The sequence below is a fragment of the Sinohyriopsis cumingii genome, chromosome 10 (assembly GCF_028554795.1).
Source record: "Sinohyriopsis cumingii isolate HCF-2022 chromosome 10, ASM2855479v2, whole genome shotgun sequence".
Classification (NCBI taxonomy): Eukaryota; Metazoa; Mollusca; class Bivalvia; order Unionida; family Unionidae; genus Sinohyriopsis; species Sinohyriopsis cumingii.
Genome location: NC_142970.1, coordinates 63,543,295 through 63,561,845, shown reverse-complemented (window position 1 = coordinate 63,561,845; position 18,551 = coordinate 63,543,295). Strand labels below are relative to the sequence as shown.

At 36.5% G+C, this 18,551-nt stretch overlaps 1 protein-coding gene across 1 annotated transcript in view; it reads left to right on the top strand.

Moving 5' to 3' along the window:
• The first annotated feature begins 13,180 nt into the window (after nucleotides 1–13,180).
• LOC149790263 (spermatogenesis-associated serine-rich protein 2-like) overlaps nucleotides 13,181–18,551 on the top strand; it is a 154,350-nt gene continuing 148,979 nt past the window's right edge. The window contains exon 1 of the mRNA XM_089972305.1: nucleotides 13,181–13,507. The gene's annotated coding sequence lies outside the window, so the exon portion shown is untranslated. The remainder of the gene's footprint in view (nucleotides 13,508–18,551) is intronic.

Sequence of the window (18,551 nt, the reverse complement as noted above, 5' to 3'; positions counted from 1 at the left end):
TTACCCGTCGTTGGAATTCTTGAAATCTTTTCTTAATCGTTCAGATCTAGAACGTTCCAGAAGATCTAGGTAGTAAGCACTCATATAAGAGCTCCGGGATGGCCACAAACGACTTAAAGATAAATCCTCAAACTCCTTTTCAAAATCCACAGATAATCCATAGACAACACACGTAATACATAACCAAAATATCTTGGGATCAGTCTATTTTTTGTACCCATAGGAAAGCGCAGTAATTGGTTTTCTGTTTCTTTCCAGTCATTAAATTGACCATGTTTTATTCTAAGCACATTATTTATGATATTATTTATTTCGCGAATAATTCGTTTTACATTCCTCGTTAGAAAATACAGAGAAAGTGTTACAATTAAAACAATATCAACGATTTTCAATAAAATCCGCAAGGTTTGATAATTGCACCGCAAATGTATAATCTCCGTTAAACATCCAAAAACTGGAAAATTCCACATTTGTGGTCGGGTTGGAGATCTCGAGACTTACTGTGAATTTGCGTTATTTTGCGAAAAATCAAATTCATATCTGTACTTGAATTTGTGAATCGCAAAATGGTGCTATCGTTTCTGGATCATGGTAACTCTTCTTTGGCCTTTCAAATCGTGGTTTTTAGCAAGAACCAAATCCAGGAAAACTGGAACCGCACAAAAATTTTGCCATATCCAATGGCCTTTATAATTTTCATAGGCTTAGCAATGACCTTTCATCCCGATGACAGGCATCTTACACGAAATAATATCTCCAGGGTTTTAGCTTCAAGGCTAAAGTGATTGCAAATTAGTTGATCGTTAGCGTTACAACGAGCATTTTTACCTCTTTGGATTACTGTGGAATAGCTTCGGGAAGATGTCTTTCCTTACAACTAGTTCGATTTAATTGGCTTCTCTCTGCGTAACAATATTCGCCAGTTGGGCATAAAATGCAAGGACGAAGAGTTAAAATTTGCACTATTTTGTGCTTCCTTGCAAGTGCATTTGCAAACGAGCTCCTAATTTTGAGTCATTGGAAATCAGTCAACACTGTGTTCGCTATTGTGTATTCAAATATTATTCCCTGTCGCAGCAGCGGCCTCAGCGAGGTAGGAAGGGCGGGGGGGGGGGGGTGAACACTGTTTACATTTATTCTTACAAAATTTGCGTTTTAAATTTTTAAAAATCTGCTTTATGTTCAAAATAGGAATGCCTCTTTCGCAGATAAATCAAACCTTTATTTTATGAATATTTCACAGAATTTCACAGAATTTCTTCAGTAATAATGAAATTAGATTTTCGGGGCCGATTATCCTCATTTTCCACCGGACCTTCACATCCTTAAAAGCTCCGCTGGCTGTATTTTTTCAATGGATGACTTGGTTTAAGAAGACAAGGAAATCTGGTGTTTTGGGGTACTTTGTTGAGATAAGCTGGTGAGTTTTTTAAAGTCTTTTTTGAGAGATGCATGGGTTATCGTCGTCTCTGAAAAACAAATAACTCGAGTGCATGAAGGTTAAGAAGCACGCAGCAAAGGAGGATATATATATATATATATATATATATATATATATATATATATATATATATATAAAAGAATGAGAGAGAGAGAGACACACACACACACACACAGAGGCAGGGACTGACTCGCACTACTTGGTACCTGCAGGCCCGTCCCTAGAGTGTGCGGGGCCCAAGGCAGCAAGCTATGAGCGAGCGGCCCCAAGCAAAAAAATTGCATTGCGGAGTTGATTTCTTATAAGCGCGGAGCCCAAAGCGGTTGCCTCGTTCGTCTTGCCCAAGGGCTGGGCCTGGGTACTGGACTCGGAAATATCGCCAATCGGCACCCGAATAGGTCCATCACCTCTACCAGCAACGTCGCGAAACGGTACTGTGTAAGGGGTGACTCCAATACCGGATGCTCTTTACCACTCACTGACAGTCGATGATACACACAACAAATGCTTCAAGAGAATGAAGAGAAACATGTCGCAACATGTCGGACTCCCAACCTTCACCACAGTTCCACTCAGTTTGTTTCTGTCACCCCGCATGATTTGTTTATATCACCCGGCTCTTCCGTATAAAATGTGGATATCCCTTTCTCGATCTGACGATGACCAAAAAAGGTACAGTCAAAGAGTTTTGTCCTTCTCCACCTACTCCGTCAAAGGCGGCTTTTAAAATTCTCTTATCCGTCGATCTATATAATAACGAGACCAGCCATTGTTCAAACAACTATCCCACTCTATACTGCTTTGAAAGGGAGCTTCAGATTCAAGTATCAACGTGGCCTTTTTCCCATCGACGACTCAAGTCAAGTCTCCACCCAACTTTCTTTAAAGACACATACACCCTTTTCTTTTCTTTTTTTTTTTGGGGTGGGTGGGTGGGTGTGTTTTTCTGTGTTGTGTTGGGATTGGGGGTTGCGCAAATGTCCCAGGTGATGACAGTGATGGTGATGGCATGGGAATGTTAAAGCCTTTTTACGTATTGACTGGAGGTACTTCCTTGATATCTAACAGTGTGTTGCAATATCATAGCAATAGTAAGACCCAAACCCACCCACCCCTCGACCTATTTTTGACGGGTAAGATCGCAGTGGTCCCTGAATGCGAGCGGTCTTGTTGTATGCGCCTTTCTCCAAACTCATATGATCCCCCAAACTCTTGCAATAAGTGAGCGGATTGGAGTGTCCTCTAATTTTTATTGCTCTCTTCAAGTAGCAAAAATCATGGAACATGGCCTATAGAACTGAGCAGCGGAGTTTCTCATGAAGATAGATCAAACAACCTAAAATGCGTGTTTTCCATCAGAACCCAGAGAAGCTGAATCTACATGCCTGTCTTTATATGAAGTACACCTTCAGAAAGAAACGGTTCTCATAACAAGTGGTGTACACAATTGCAAGAAGAAGTAGACACACCTCTCTGAAAGCGTATTAGAAGATAGGGTTGGTTTTCTCTAAAGAGCCTTGTTGGAGAACATGGATGAGAGAGAGAGAGAGAGAGAGAGAGAGAGAGAGTTTTAAAGTCAAAGTGACAACAGAGAGAGATTGACTTTAATGGTGGGTGGTACTGTTACTAACGCAGAATAATAACTTAGAGGAACTGTAAATATATTAAAATGTTTTAGGGGGCGCTCACCAGTTAGTATGTACTTTTGAGAGAGTGACGTATGTACGGTAAAGTTGTTCGCATTTAAAACATGCACAGTGGAGAGAATGTTGGCATATCTCTATGCTACATTAATGTAATGTGGATGATATTTCTTTGGATATTGTACTTTTGGAAATTGTACATGATCTAAGCAGACTGCTTACTAAAATAACTGCTCCGTTGTACTAAAAAAATCAGCCTGAATTAGTCTAAAGTACACTATCCATAGCAGCTATTAAAATAGGGAAAATGAATTTTGCCAGATGACAATACCAGCTTCTGAAGTGCAATGAATGAATTACCAAATATATAAAATGTAAAAAAATGTTATCGGTTCTTTTGTATACAATTTACCTCTGAAGTTCAGGAAGTGAAAATGACCAAGTAGAGCTAGCACGTTTTTGAAAGGTGCACATCTGGAGTAATGCCAAGCTGTATACTCTATAACCCATATTAACCCATCAATCATACATCAAAATAAAGGGAATTAAACGTTCTTTGAATTATACCTAAGATATACAAGGTCTTTTTCAAATAGCCAGTATAACCAGTGGGGAAAGCCGGGGAAATTCTTTTTCTTTAAAATTCTAACTTTTATGCAAAATACGAAACCTTAGAGCGCCACCTTAATTACCTCTTGTTGGTTTATCATTTCCCTTAGTTTCTATTCCACATTGATTTTCATGCGCCGGTACGTTAATGGATAAGCGTTCGTGTGAATGGCGTAGACAACTACGTGTTTGTAGTGCTCTATTTTCATCATTAGAACCATATTTCATATTTAAATCATTAGTGTGTATTCTATTGATTTAGTCAATGTGAAGAAAACTAGAATCTAAAGATCAGAAAACAACCAACTTATCAATATGCAAAGGTGATTGTGAATAACCACAAAAGGAAGAGAACTACATTTTGTAGCGGACACACCCGGGAATATGAGCAGTTAATTCACTCCATCAATACGCAGCTGCCTTTTGTAGATTTTAACTCCGTTCAAAGGGCAAATATATGTATTTGCATGGGATATAAAACTTATAAATAGTATGTACGCTGTATCAGTGATATACCACTCGTTGCATAAATTTGTCAGTAAAAGGAAACTCAGCAAGCTTCGTTTCCTTTTAATGAAAAATGTATCCATTGATACAGCGCACATACTATATATACCGGTACTGAATACAGTGGACTATCCACTCATTCTATACTGAAGAAACATGAAATCATATCAGTCCAAGGGATTAGTGCTTTCATCATTAGAATAGCATTTAAACGCATCAGCATCCTAAATGGCGTCATCCAAGCATTAGACCTGGAGGTCTGAGACTACATTATCTTGATTTTACATTAGAGTCCTTTCATACCCAAGGACTTAGTTTGCCCTGGTGGGACGTTTAGCAGCAGCGCAACTAGTTACAAATCTGCTGCTTCATAGTGATGCAGATTACTCCACTTTCGCTGCATTTTGGGAGAGTGATTTTTTTTATTAAAAAAAACTTTGTAATTGATTGTTCTTTTTTTATATACAAAACCCAAACCGCGTTCATGCAAAATCATGTGCTAACCTTTCTCCGTATCTCACGCAACTCAAAGCTGCTTCACGTACATTAGGACATCCATCTTCGCTAGCCAATTTTATGAGATGATAACCCTATATACACCTTGGCGGATTGATCATATAGTTATGCCTTGTACTAACGACATCTATTGGATTTCATGTGTTGCCTTCCTTAGTATGTCATGCCTACTAACCAATAGCGTGGTGCATTGTACATCGGCTGAAAATGGTGGATGCAACTGACTTAAAAATGATTCTTTGTGTGTATGTCTATGTACCAGAGGGAAGCCATTACAGGTGTCTTTGAATGAAAGGTATTTCTGCAAACACGGACCAGCAGTGGAAAACTGTTTATTTATCAGTTCATCAAGATGTGTGCTCCCCTTGTCTCGATCATGCAGGAACAGTATTTAGATTTTAGCAACGTAAGTTTGAATAGATGCGTTGGCTCGCCGCCGCATCCAATAGAATTCACAGACCCGAAGCACAGAAATATCTGCGCGATACGCCAAGGTGTAGATAGGGTTATCACATCGAAACCGTGGCTAGCGAAGATGCAAGAGACCGGAGACATGACCATCTTTGAGGTAACTTGATCTAATTCCCTGCTTCTCGTATCTTAATGTATTATGATCGGGTCACGTATTTTAAGACAAAATATTTAAAAAGTAAAATATGTTTCTTCGGCAGTAGTTACCTAAAATATAATATGGCATACACACCCAAACCCTCCTGTATCTACTTCCTGGAATATCGTTTGCATTCGCTCCAGCAGTAACAGACGATTGACGGGATGACTCCATCCAAGGGGAAACTACTGTCGTCTGACTTCCACCTAGACATTTGGAATCAGGTTACAATTAGTACTTCCAGCGCAGTACCCACGAATGTAGTTCTAGTCTATTTTTAGAACATTTTATCCTCTCTCATTATGATGGTGATAAAAGAGTTATATTTATGCATTTTCTGGTAGGAATTTAAAGGTTTATTCTTGAGAGTATGAGCTCAGGTTGTGGTTTTCCGTGTGTATTTCGGCGACAGTGCACAGTAAGTAATAAGGCCTTGGTGATGATCCGGAAGTGAAATCTGTGTTCTGTTCACATGCTGCTCTGTTAACAGTCCAGCCTCTCAAAACAATGCAGGTCAACCTTTGACAAGAATTTCACCGTGAAGTCATCTTTGAAGGTATTTTAGATTAACATATGATTTGTATTGATAGTCACACAGTGGAAAGGTCAGTATTGAGAAATAAATGTGGAGGACATATAGTAAAATTGTGTTATATGTCCTGTCAATGCAGTATTGGAGTAAAGTTTTAATTGGTATAACATCTTTATTATTAATTATAGGAACATGAAATTTTAATATCTTATATATATTGACTTTGAAAATATACGAACTTAATGAAATGTTTTCAAAATTTAAAAAAAAAATCCCCCTAAAATGCACATATATAACATTTTTCGGAATGATATTAAATGTTATCAGCATGTATATATTCCTACACCATATACAAGCTACAATCTTGGATATTTGTCACATTTTGTAGGAGAAAATATCTTTGTAAGTCAAAATGAGACCTTCATTTAAAATACACGAAGACAAAATTATATTTTGTATTGGTCATTCAAACTATTTATTAGGGGTCCAAGCAGTTAATTTATGTGTTTGTGATCGGGTCACTTCCTAAAGAATACATATATGCCTGTATAGCCTTCAGTAATTGTTTATAAACATAGTTATACGGTATTTAGTGAGGGGACAGATATGAAAACTTTAAACTAGAACATACTCAAGTTCTCTACTAAATCATTTTAAACTGTCTGAGAATGAAATACAGGTGAAAGGGATAACATATACTTTCCCCAGGTATATTTACCATCGGATGTAAGAAAACAGCAAAATGATGTCAGTTGAACACAAAATGCATTCCATTTTATTGTTCAATTTGGTGAAGATATTCATTGGTGTAGTGCGGCATTGTGGCCTATATGATGGTATGGGAACTGTAATGATCCATCTTGCTTTATGCATTATTAATTACTAATATTTGTTAACTGACACTCTGAAGGTTACATAAGAAATATTAAAACAGATTATTTGAATTTAACATTGTACAACTGATCTTAACATGGTTACATATCCCACATGAACAAATATCCCTATATTTTAGAATGTTTGGGATCAAAAGTTCACATTCAGTACATCATATATGCTGACATTGTATCTACAGTGAATGTGAAAGGCACTATTATGGCTGTGCGCACTGAAAATATCCCAAAATGTTATTTTCATCATGAATATGCCTATGTATGGTATCATATTTCAATTTAGTACTTTGACAGAGTGCGGTATTGTAGCATCAGCAGATATCTGATTCCACTGAATCAATGAGCTTAATAATTGATAACCAACACTCTTAAAAATACACTATAAATGTGCAAACAGATCATTTGAATTATGTTTACACATTTGATCTTAACAAGTACATTGTATCTGTCCCACATAGGCAAATTTCCATCCTTGTTTACAAGTTCTGAGGACCAGAATTTCACATTTAGTTGATGATATAGGATTTATTGGTACCTATAGTTGATCTGTGTGACCACATTTGGCTGTATTCACTTGCAATATCCAAAATTGCTATTTCCCTCATGAATAATATTGCTCATAGTAATATATTTTAATTTAATACATTGTCACTTGACTTTACTGTATACTGGTATGTACTAATGTTTGTACCAATGATCAAACCTCACCGCCCCAAAATTTCCTTAAACTTTATGATACATAATCTACCTGATTAGTTATTTAACTTGTAAATGGCTAAATATGCTTCTAGAAACCTCATATATTTTAAGGATGAATTTATCACTTTAATACATGGACATTGCTTCACATTTCTGAGTGTCACTCTGTCAAGTTTAATATTTTTTCCGATGCTTGCATCCTTAATGTTATTTTGAAATCACCATAGATAATACATTTTAACTTCATTTACATAGATCTTACTGTTTTCTAGAATTAAGTGAAACATATTGTATCTTTTCAGATCTAGCCTGGTATTTGGAACAAAGTGTGAGTGCTGGATCAGCTTGGAAGCTCTCCAATAGTCCGGTGGTGATAGAAAGCTTTCATAAGGGCATGTGCAGTGTACTGCCATGAGTGACCAAGATTAGTTCATATCACCACACTGATATATAGCACCTCAAAGACATGGCTTAGGTCTTTATTAGAGAGATTAGCACTATTTTTCAGTAAAGTATAGCCTCCCTAGAAACTATTTTCCAATCCCATTGTCACCTTTTGTAGTTATCGACATTGAAATGGAATGCACTTTTGCTTTAAAAAAACATGGCAGTGGACTCATCAAAACTTTAAATCTGAGTGTGCTATTAGTTATACAAACAACTACCTAAGTACCTGACACAATAAATGTGGAACATAGCACCTGTCATTGTTTCTTTAGTGTGTATACCTGTATGCATCTGGACAGGCATATTGCGGTTTGCTGCCAAAATCACTATGAGCTATGTTGCTTCGCTACCCCTGGGAAAAATGTTATCAGTTGTACAGACCCAAACTACCATTTGTTTTAAATGCCATTAATTAGTCAACTTTGCTGTCTAAAATTTGTCAAACTGAGTTTCAAAACTTGTATGAAAATTTAATTTTTCAATAAAATTTAGTTTTTAGAATTTAAATATTTATTTAAATTGCAATATAAATTTAATTTATCAATATTTTAATTTAAATTTCAACACTTTTTCAGACAGGCCTTATCTTGTGTTACAATTAGTTTTTTACTGCATTGAAAAATTATTATAATTAAGGAAGATATAGCAAATTCAGTTTTGGTTTCTCAAGAGCACTTGGAGCAAAACTTGCACCCTGTGGAACACCAGCACTACATACTTTCTGACAGGTGTCACGTGTTTTGTTTGCAAGGAAATTCAAAAAGACTTCATGTATAAAGTTGAAATAGGTGCGGCATGCAAACATAAAAGTTTGACTAAAACTGGCATAAAAATGGGGCCTGTCAGGAATCAGGTCACAATTAGTACATCCAGTGCAGTAGCCACGAATGGAGTTCTAGTCTATTTTAAGAACATTTTTTCCTCTCTCATTTTGGTGGTGATAGAAGAGTTATATTCATGTATTTTTTTGTAGGGATTTAAAGATAATTGTTTATTCTTGAGAATATGAGCTCAGGGTATGGTTTTCCGTGTGTATTTCGGCGACAGTGCACAGTGAGTAATAAGGCCTTTGTGATATCCGGAAGTGAAATATGTGTTCTGTTTACATGCTGCTCTGTTGACAGTCCAGCCTCTCAAAAAAATGCAGGTCAACCTTTGACAAGAACTTCACCGTGAAGTCATCTTTGAAGGTATTTTAGATTAACATATGATTTGTATTGATAGTCACACAGTGGAAAGGTCAGTATTGAGAAATAAATGTGGAGAACATATTGTAAAATTAATTGTGTTTTACGTCGTATAGAAGGTTAGCACTTCTGTTGCTTACTTCAGTTGCTAAAACAAGCCAAAACACGTGGCGAACGTCTCTTTAAGCTTGATAGGGCTGGATTTGCGAGGTTGTGGTTGTACTCATAACAAATTATGCTTATATAAGTATTATAGAAGCAGCATATTTTACTCGGTAGAAAAATGCGAAGTGCCAATTTTCGTGGACAACCGAGGCTGCAACAGATCACCGATTTGAAAAACCAACGTACAATGGTCCTAATATCGTAGTAACAGTATCCCTGATAATATCCGCATATGTATGTACTGTCAAAACTGTCATTTTCTGCACAACCACGTGTACCCAATAAAATTACACGAATTCACATATACATATACATTTATACATATTTATTTCTGACCATAGAATCCGTATCCACTCGGATGCTTTTCAAAGGGTGTGTGTGTGTGTGTGTGTGTGTGTGTGTGATTTGGATTTTTAACGTAGCTTTTTAAGACAGCTTTAAAAAAAAATTGCAGTCATATCGCTACGATATCGGCACTGTGGCAGTTTATAGTGATGTCTAGCACTGGAGCATCATGCCGCATGTCTCACCTAGTCACATTACTCTGACACCAGACCGCCCAGTCCTAACACTAACCTCTTAATGCTGAGCGCCAAGCGAGACAGCTAGCTGCAAGTACCATTTTTTATAAGTCTTTGGCATGACTCAGCCGGTGTTCAAACCCGAGACCTCCCGCATCCGAGGCAGACCTCTAACCGCTTAGGCCACCGGAGCAGTCTGTTTCAAAGAGGCAACCATATTCGTGTAGAGATCTATTCAGGTACTGCTTGGACAAACTGAAGGACAACACACAGCCATCATCTAGTACTGGTGTTTCTGCTTCGTTGTCAGTCACACGTACCACTAGGCTAAACGACGAGAGAGAGAGAGAGAGAGAGAGAGTGAGTTTTGTCATCGGAAACATTTTGATATAAATTTTGTTAAAGCTTACACGTATAACTGCCATGATGCTTTCCAAACGCCATTGATCATTGCACCTCATGATATGTCGATAATCAAACAAACAGAAAAAAAATGTAAACCAGTCCCTACAGGACAATATTTTGTGAGAAAAACGACCATTGATGTTTTTAATTTTTTATTTATTTTACCATCAAATTTTGTAAAAGCTGCTGACGAGAAGTGGTAGCCGAAATGCACAATATATATTATGATTAGAGAGTATATGTCAGTTCCTTCCTTTCTTTTTGTTGGTGGGGAAAAGGACATGCTGATAATTTTAAACATGCTTTTTAGATAAGTTATTGGGTACATTTTTCAGTTGTAGCTTGGTATTACATGTGACCTCCTTATACATCACACAAAGTTTATCTCGTACTTAACTTTTATCCATTTGGGTTAGATCTAAGTCCAAATATACACTTGATATTGTCGGTCTACTTTGGGCTAGGTGTGCGACAAGGTGTGTACATTCGGACACAATGAACAGTTCTCAGCTAAAACCTCGACTTTACTTTATATTAAGTTTGTGCTTATATCGATTACGAATGTATCATTATTATATGTATTTTTAAGAAAGCTTTTAATGCGTTTCTTTCAACTCTTTTATCTCTCTGCAAAGAAAAGTGAAAGCAACCCATTTTGACACGGCATGTAAATGACAGATGTTTATATCACCACGAAGAGCATACGTGATGATAAAAGGTGATCCCACTGTTAGGGAGGTGTAACATCGAGTACATTTTCATCAGATTTTGTTGACGTGTATTATGCTCATTACTAATTTTGCTTTGTTTCGTTGTTGCTTTTGTTTTTTTTTTGGTTTGTATTTTGTTTTGGGGGTTTGGGGTCGCTCTTAAAGTTGTTATAGCTTAGCTTAATTTTATTTGTTATGCTTTGGTTTTCTTTAGGTTTTCTTGGTATGGTTTTGCAGTAGAGTTTACTTGTTTTTGTTTCAGTTCGTTTCGACACTGAATGGACAGTCACAAACCCTAACACGTATCGAAACCTGGGTTCAAACCCGGAGCCACAGAAGGGCAATATTGGAGAGGTGTCACTGCGTTTTAATAGCAGTCACAAGAAATACACATTACACTGTCATATGGACTGACGTATACCTACAGTGAACGACGATTTACAACCACAAAAAAAAAATTAAAAAGAGAGAAAAACGGGGATTTTATGCAGTCTCAGTATAAAGACTGGATGTTGACGGAAGACCATTTATTTATGTGAGCCATGTATGGACAACTCATAAACACAAACCATCAACGAGTGTCGCTCTTTAAAAAGACCCACTTTCATTTTCATTCTGTTCGTATTTATTTATTTATTTTTTTATTTAATAGTTAGATTGGGGATGCTACCATGCTATTTATTGTGCTATAATTTCCACTCTTTCAGGTCAGTGTGTCATTATACATGTCATTATACCTGTCGTGAGTCAGACGTGAGTGCATTATGAAACGGACGATCGCATTGGCAAGTCGCATGGAACGACTGTCAGTCGCCTGCCAGACTCGTAACATTATGATTACATCATTGCTTGTTGTATGATTACGTCTTCTGTTGCTTGGGGGGGGGGGTAGGCTACCGCTGCGTGTCCTTCGACAAGGCATATCACCCCAGTTACATCGGTGCTAAATAACCTACTTGTGTTGATGTGTTGCAAAAAACATCAAACACCAAATATACAAAATTTACAGTAAACTGCGGCATACTGTCATAAGTAATGAAAGTTCGCTGATGAAGTGGTTAGATAAAAGCGAAGAACAACCACTAGATCCATGTTCATGGAAGTACCGGGAATCCATCCCATGACCAAGTATACAGTTAAATACATAGCCAACTGCACCTTGTAAAAATCCTGCTTCCTATGTTTAAACTGCTCTAGACGCAGGTCGATAGATCGAGAGAGCATTGTCTTTCATACGTGTACGTTAATACGAGCATTGGAGCATGATTTTTATTTCATATTAGATCAAAGAAATGACGTAGCACATCTCTCACTGAGAGAGAGAGAGAGAGAGAGGCTGGGCTATATTATGCATGCTTCTAACTTCCGTCTACTCAATTCTTTAAGATACCTACCATTTAATATTTGGTGGAGTGAACGATGGGGTGGGTGGGTGCTGCTTGTGTTTTTGACAGAAAAATAAAACGCGACCCGCATATAACTTGAAAAAAATATACTCTTGTTTTGATTGTTGAAGAAAAAGTAAAAAAAAAGAACTGATCCTATTAGTTCAATAGAATATCTAACGAAACCGAAGTATTCTGGTTTGAAGGAAAATTCCCAAAAGACTACAGGGGTTTTAGTTTGCGCTTTGCAACGGCATGTGTGTCATGTGAATGAGCCCATCTACAGGATGTGTAATGTGTCATCAAGACGTTCTTACTAGGACATTATCCTTTTTTGTTTTCTTTTAACACAGGTGAACTCTAAACCATAATTTACTGACCGCCATTATACGAAAAAAAAAAAAATCAAACATTATCTGTCCACATTTTATGTTCCCACCGAACGATATGTTAGTATTTGGGAAATAAAAGTGTTGGAATGAAGCATTAACTAATGGCGTTTGTTACGTTGTTTAACTGGTTATTTATATTTTCGCATTAAGGACGGCAGCGTCTGTGCTTGCAGTAGACTTAATTGTTACCAGATGATGATGCAGTGTGCATCACTAACTTTTGGACAACACTGTACATGCACATGAAAGTTTGTACGATGGAACGAGGACTAGGTCAACTGAGGTAGTGTTAAGGTTCTTAATCGAGTTATTACTGTTAACAAGGAATTTATTTATATTGGATTTTATATTTTATAACAAAAATCTTAAAGTATGAGCCATTATCATGACCATTTTTGTTTTGTAGCGAAGAGGAGGCATTTAAAACCAGAGTTCAAGTATTGGTTGTTGATTTTAAAACCTTAATTTAATTATCTGTAATCTATTTTCCCTTCCTTGAGCCTCGTCAATTTTATCGCAAGCTGTTCCCTACATACGTACATAAGCTAAGATAGGATTGAGTTTTCAATTCAAAGTATTCCCTGAAATCAATAGTGTATTCACAATATAGAAATACAAACTCAGCGAAATCAAATACTTGTCGAATACATCTGGGGGATGCTTCGAGAAAAGTGAACTTGACAACCGCTGTCCCTCAAGTTTGGAAATACAGTACACTGAAGTGCCTGACGTAGAGTTTGGCAGTCACTAAATCTACAGACTATCGTCCCTTTTTATATAAGGTACCAGAAGGTTTTCCGGATTTTGAACATTGTGAATTTTATCCCCAACACGGATTCTACCAACAGGTAAATATTTTTTTTCTCTAACGTCCTATTTTCAGACATCCTGTTTCTTTATTTTTAATCTTTATTTTTTTATATTTTAATTTACTGTTTTGTTTATATTTATTTTTTTACAACTTCTATAAAACATCTGACCATTTTAATTCAAAACACAGATATCAGATACAATACGTATTATCCAAAGTGTCAGGAGTTTTATCTCCTTGCACTACGTTGGAACATTAATTTTCATAGCTCAGCAATTTGTACGCATCAGAGTGACTTGTGTCTTTACAGGGAACAAAATCGTATACATATGAATAAAACGCGTCCTATGTAATTTGCACAGTGTTCGAGTTCCTAAAAACCCATCTGTAAAGTCTGGGCGGTGCAATATACTAAATTTAAATTGATTTAGATGAAAAATAAAATACAGTGAAATCATTCATAGCGTATTTAAATGTTAGCAATTCTCTCGTTTTTGTTCAGTTATACGACGTTAAGTTTCAGAATTAAAGATTTTTTTTAAAAAATCTTTGAAACAGTTATATGTTTCGGTTTTTATTTTATTACCTGGAGCCAGAATATGTGTTCTACTTTCGCTTCAACGTTATTTTCATTCGAATGGTTTTATTGATGTCTTTCGTTACCAATCATTATCCGTTATGAGCTTTTATTGATCACTACAAAACAGACATTAAATGAATGAATGAAAAGAAGATAAGATATAGAAGGATGAATGAAGCATACATACATACATACATACATAGCGACAGATTGAAAGACAAACTGCAACTCAACGATGATGATATTTGGCTAGACATTTTCAATTTCGAAGGAGCAAAGTTCATTAAATTCTTTGTTTTCGGACAAATCGGACATCAAAACATAAAAAAGAAGAAAATAAAACGGTTACAACATTAATGGTGTGCTGTTGTCCAATCAGCAAAACGGCCAACGAAGACGTCTAAACTATTTCGAAAGCCAGTATTTGTCAGACTAGTTTCTAGCAGCCGAGCATAAAAAGCTTTCGAAAAATGACCCATCATACTTGCAATGATCCCTCGTAAAAATGAACGAATCTCCACCTAGATATAAGGATATATGTTTCTTGAAATCGTACCTTTGTTTCGTTTTACAAAAAAAAAAAATCCACATTGGTTGGAACAATTTTCGTAAGTACGTCAGTGTTTCCCTTTACCCTCATTTGCGCTTCAGAGATCCCCAAATTTTTAATTTGACCCCCAGTTTTGCTACCAAGGTGATTTTTGACTCTCAGTCTTGCACTCCTAGGGGATACACCGTACGTTGCGAAAATCATGAAAATTTGATGATAGTGTCAAAGTTATGAAGAGTTGGATTTGGACATGTACAATATCTTCTCTCTGTTTGCCCAACTCGGTTAGGCCGGCTCTTCTTTGGCCAACCGACGATTTACCTACCTTGCATGCGTGAGAATTGGTTACGCGTCTGTTAGGAATCTCATTTGCGCGATAATTGAATGACATATGCTATCATCGACCGAGTAGGTCAAACCCATTTAGGTTCCTTCAGAATATCTCGAGTTACGTTACCTTATAAATTTGCATACGTGTTGAATTTCACGATAAATTTACCCAAATTGACATGCGTCAAATAATTTCGATTATTCTTCAGAATGCCTCTTTGTATCGTCTATATTCGCTTATATGGAGAGTCCACCTTCAAACAACATGGACCATGATCTACCGTCGAATAATGCGTCGGCAGATAAGGGTTTGTGTTGTTTATTCTACTGTTTACTCGAAAACAAACATCGAAGACCCATTTCGCATTACACGACGACAGATCTTCAGCTGTGCAGTTTTCAGATGCAAACTAGCAGTAAGACAGTATATACGGTAATATAATTAGCACGTAATGAGGTGGTCTTCAACCCGCCAAGAATATAGGAAAGGCGATACGCGAGTAGCGAAAAATGAATGCTTTCTTGAAGATATGTAGGCGTTGCGTATGTGTTGTTTCTTTTTCAATTTTTTTTTTTTTTAAATGAAACCTTTGAACTTTCATCAACTTTAGACTTGCTTGGTTGTTTGTAAGGTATCTTTAACAGATTATGCTATATAGCCACAAGTTCATACAGAAGAACCTTTCCAATGGCAGCTGTTCCGGGCTGGCATGGATGAATTGAAAAATACAATTATAAAGAAATTGCCTCTAAATGTCTTTATCTGATTTATTCGTGGAAGAAAATAGGCAAGTTATGGGTTTTTTATAATTTAATTTGTACTTATTTGGATTGTGTATTAATCGTTTACAGGAGTATACTAGCAAATTTTTTGTGTCAACTAAGTTTTATTCTGATAATCAAATAACAACAAAAACAACAGCAGCAGCAATAACAACAATAATAATGATAACAATATAATTATAATCATCATCATGAAAGATCTCCAAAATGAAATCATACCTTTCCATATAATAATAATAATAATAATAATAATAATAGTGATAATAATAATAATAATGATAATAATGATAATACAAATGTCTAGGCCTCACACTATTGAACTTACTCAGAATGAGTTATCTATTTTTTAAATATTGAATTGTAACTAGGCCCAGTCTATCTCTCAGGCAATGTTAGTACGGTCCTATGAAACGTTGGAGAACATGGATGTGTGTGTGTGTGTGTGTGTGAGAGAGAGAGAGAGAGAGAATTGCACCACCTACTTGTCTGTGCATGCATGTATGTATGTATGTGTGTGTGTGTGTGTGTGTGTGTGTGTATGCTTGTTTGTATGTATGTTTGAGAGATTTCATAAATAGTGATATATTTTCTCATGATATTTTGTCAATAGACTGAAGAACAAGAAAATTTTATTTGAAAATAGTGACACGATGTATCACACCTTCGTCATTTGCAAAATCATTGATTATTCCTCGCAATATGTTGCTTTTGATCAATGTTATATATAGAGATGATGTACTGAAGCTGTATTCTCTCACAGACGCACATGCATACGCACACATATATTAACAAATACACTTATTCTTTTTGGTGTATTCGTGGAGGTAAATATCTGACAGAGACAGAGGGAGGGAGGGAGGGAGAGAGGGATAGAAAATCAACCTTGTTAATGCGTGTCAATACTTCCGGCTTCCTTAGAGAACGAAAACATTATGAAAGAATCGGCCTATCTATGCAAGCCAGCCCTATATATTGCTTTCCGTACGCCTTTGATAACTTGACTGGCCTTTCATTGAGGAAATCTTACCTAGGTCCTGTTCTGACGACGTTCCCAGCACGTTCCTTTATCTTTCTTAAGATTATGTGAACATGTTATGGTAACTGTATCACAGAAAGTTTTTCTCTATCTCTCTCTCTCTCACACAAACACACACACACACACACACACACACACACACACACGCACAAACTCTAATTCAGATATTAATTCTTTCTTATTTTTTCAGAGAGAGAGAGAGAGAGAGAGAGAGAAAATATACACACTGCTCGTTGTTAGCACGAAAACGTTGTTGACAAAAATTGTTTTTTGTATCCATAGAAATTTACAGATCTTCCAGCATTGATGTTTACTGAAAACTGACTTTGAAAAGAGAAAATTATTTCATTTTCTCGTCAATTTTTTTGCCCATACCCTGTCAGTTTTTAAAAAATCGCATTATGTGATCGTGTTCGTCGGTTAGTGCGAAATGCCTCGCACTCGTCTTTCATTTTGAAGAGAGAGAGTCTTTAATCGTGATGATTGATTGATTGGTTTTGTTTCGCTTGTTGGCTGCATTTTAATTTATATTTTTATGAAACAGTTCTGCAACCACAAGAAGGCTTGAATAGACTTATGTCTCTACAGACAACAAAATTAGCGTTGTTATTGTTAAAGAAAACTTGAAAGGCGTGGTCATTGCTCGCTCACCAAGGAGTTATACCTCATCCTCCTTGCATCCTCTTTGTTTCATACGATCTGGCCGGAGAAGGATGATGAAATTTCTTTCTTTCACCTTTTTTCTCATAAAAAAGAAGAAGGAACAAAATCTTACGTTTAAAAAAAAATATTCCAGTACAGTCGGTTTTGCGCGAACTGAACGCTCAGTCTCAGTTTGTCGGGTTCTTATGAGAGGTATGGACGGATTTTCAAAAACCAGGAGTTGCAATTATTGTGTGAGGTTCGCAGGGTCTTAAGGTTATTAGGTATTGATAGATTTTTTTTTAAAAACAGAGTTACGAGCTTCTTTCAGGTTTTTATATGTATTTTTCACGCAATACTATGCATGGGTAACCCTTTAATACATGCATATCGGAGTAATCAATATACCAAATGCCATTTTTTGTTGTGATTATTTTTTTCTCCCTAAACATAGGGGTTACTATAAAGATCATCGATCGATTACTTGCAGTAAAATGATCATCCTGTTAAAATTAAAACATTTATCCAATCATTTTAGATATACTTGAGTTACAGCAGCAGAGGGGGCGAACAGACCGACTTTGGGAGCGTCCAAAAACCGAAATAAGGCTTCTAACTAAAAATATTTCGAGCTGAACATTTGCTTGAAATAAATGATTGAGAACTCCGGTTAATTAGAAAACTCGCGAGATTACAAAAAAAATGAACCAACTTCAGGTCATGCGCCCCTCTGCTGCTATAATTAAATCATTATGTTATAATAAAATGGTACATCCGGAATCTCATACTGCAAGGATAGCTCGAGAACGATTAGAAGCAATCAAAAAATTTCTTCCTGTTAGAGATTCATTTAGAAAAAACTTGCAAAAACGTCAAAAAGCACAAGTTGAGTACGAAGAAGACATTGAAAAACTATTTAAACCCGTCACTACAGCTACTGAAAAAGCTTCAGCGGCTGTTGAAAAAACTATATGGGGAGATATTGAGGAGGAAGATGAGAAGAGGAAAAAGGGTATTTTTCCAGTATTAGAACAAACTGCAGCGCAGACTGAAAAAATAGCAGCGAGAACTAAAAAAACAAAAAGGATTTTACGAGACCTTCCTACTGACATAGCTGCAGCTCAACCTCCACCTGTCGATGAAGATATTGGAAAACTTCG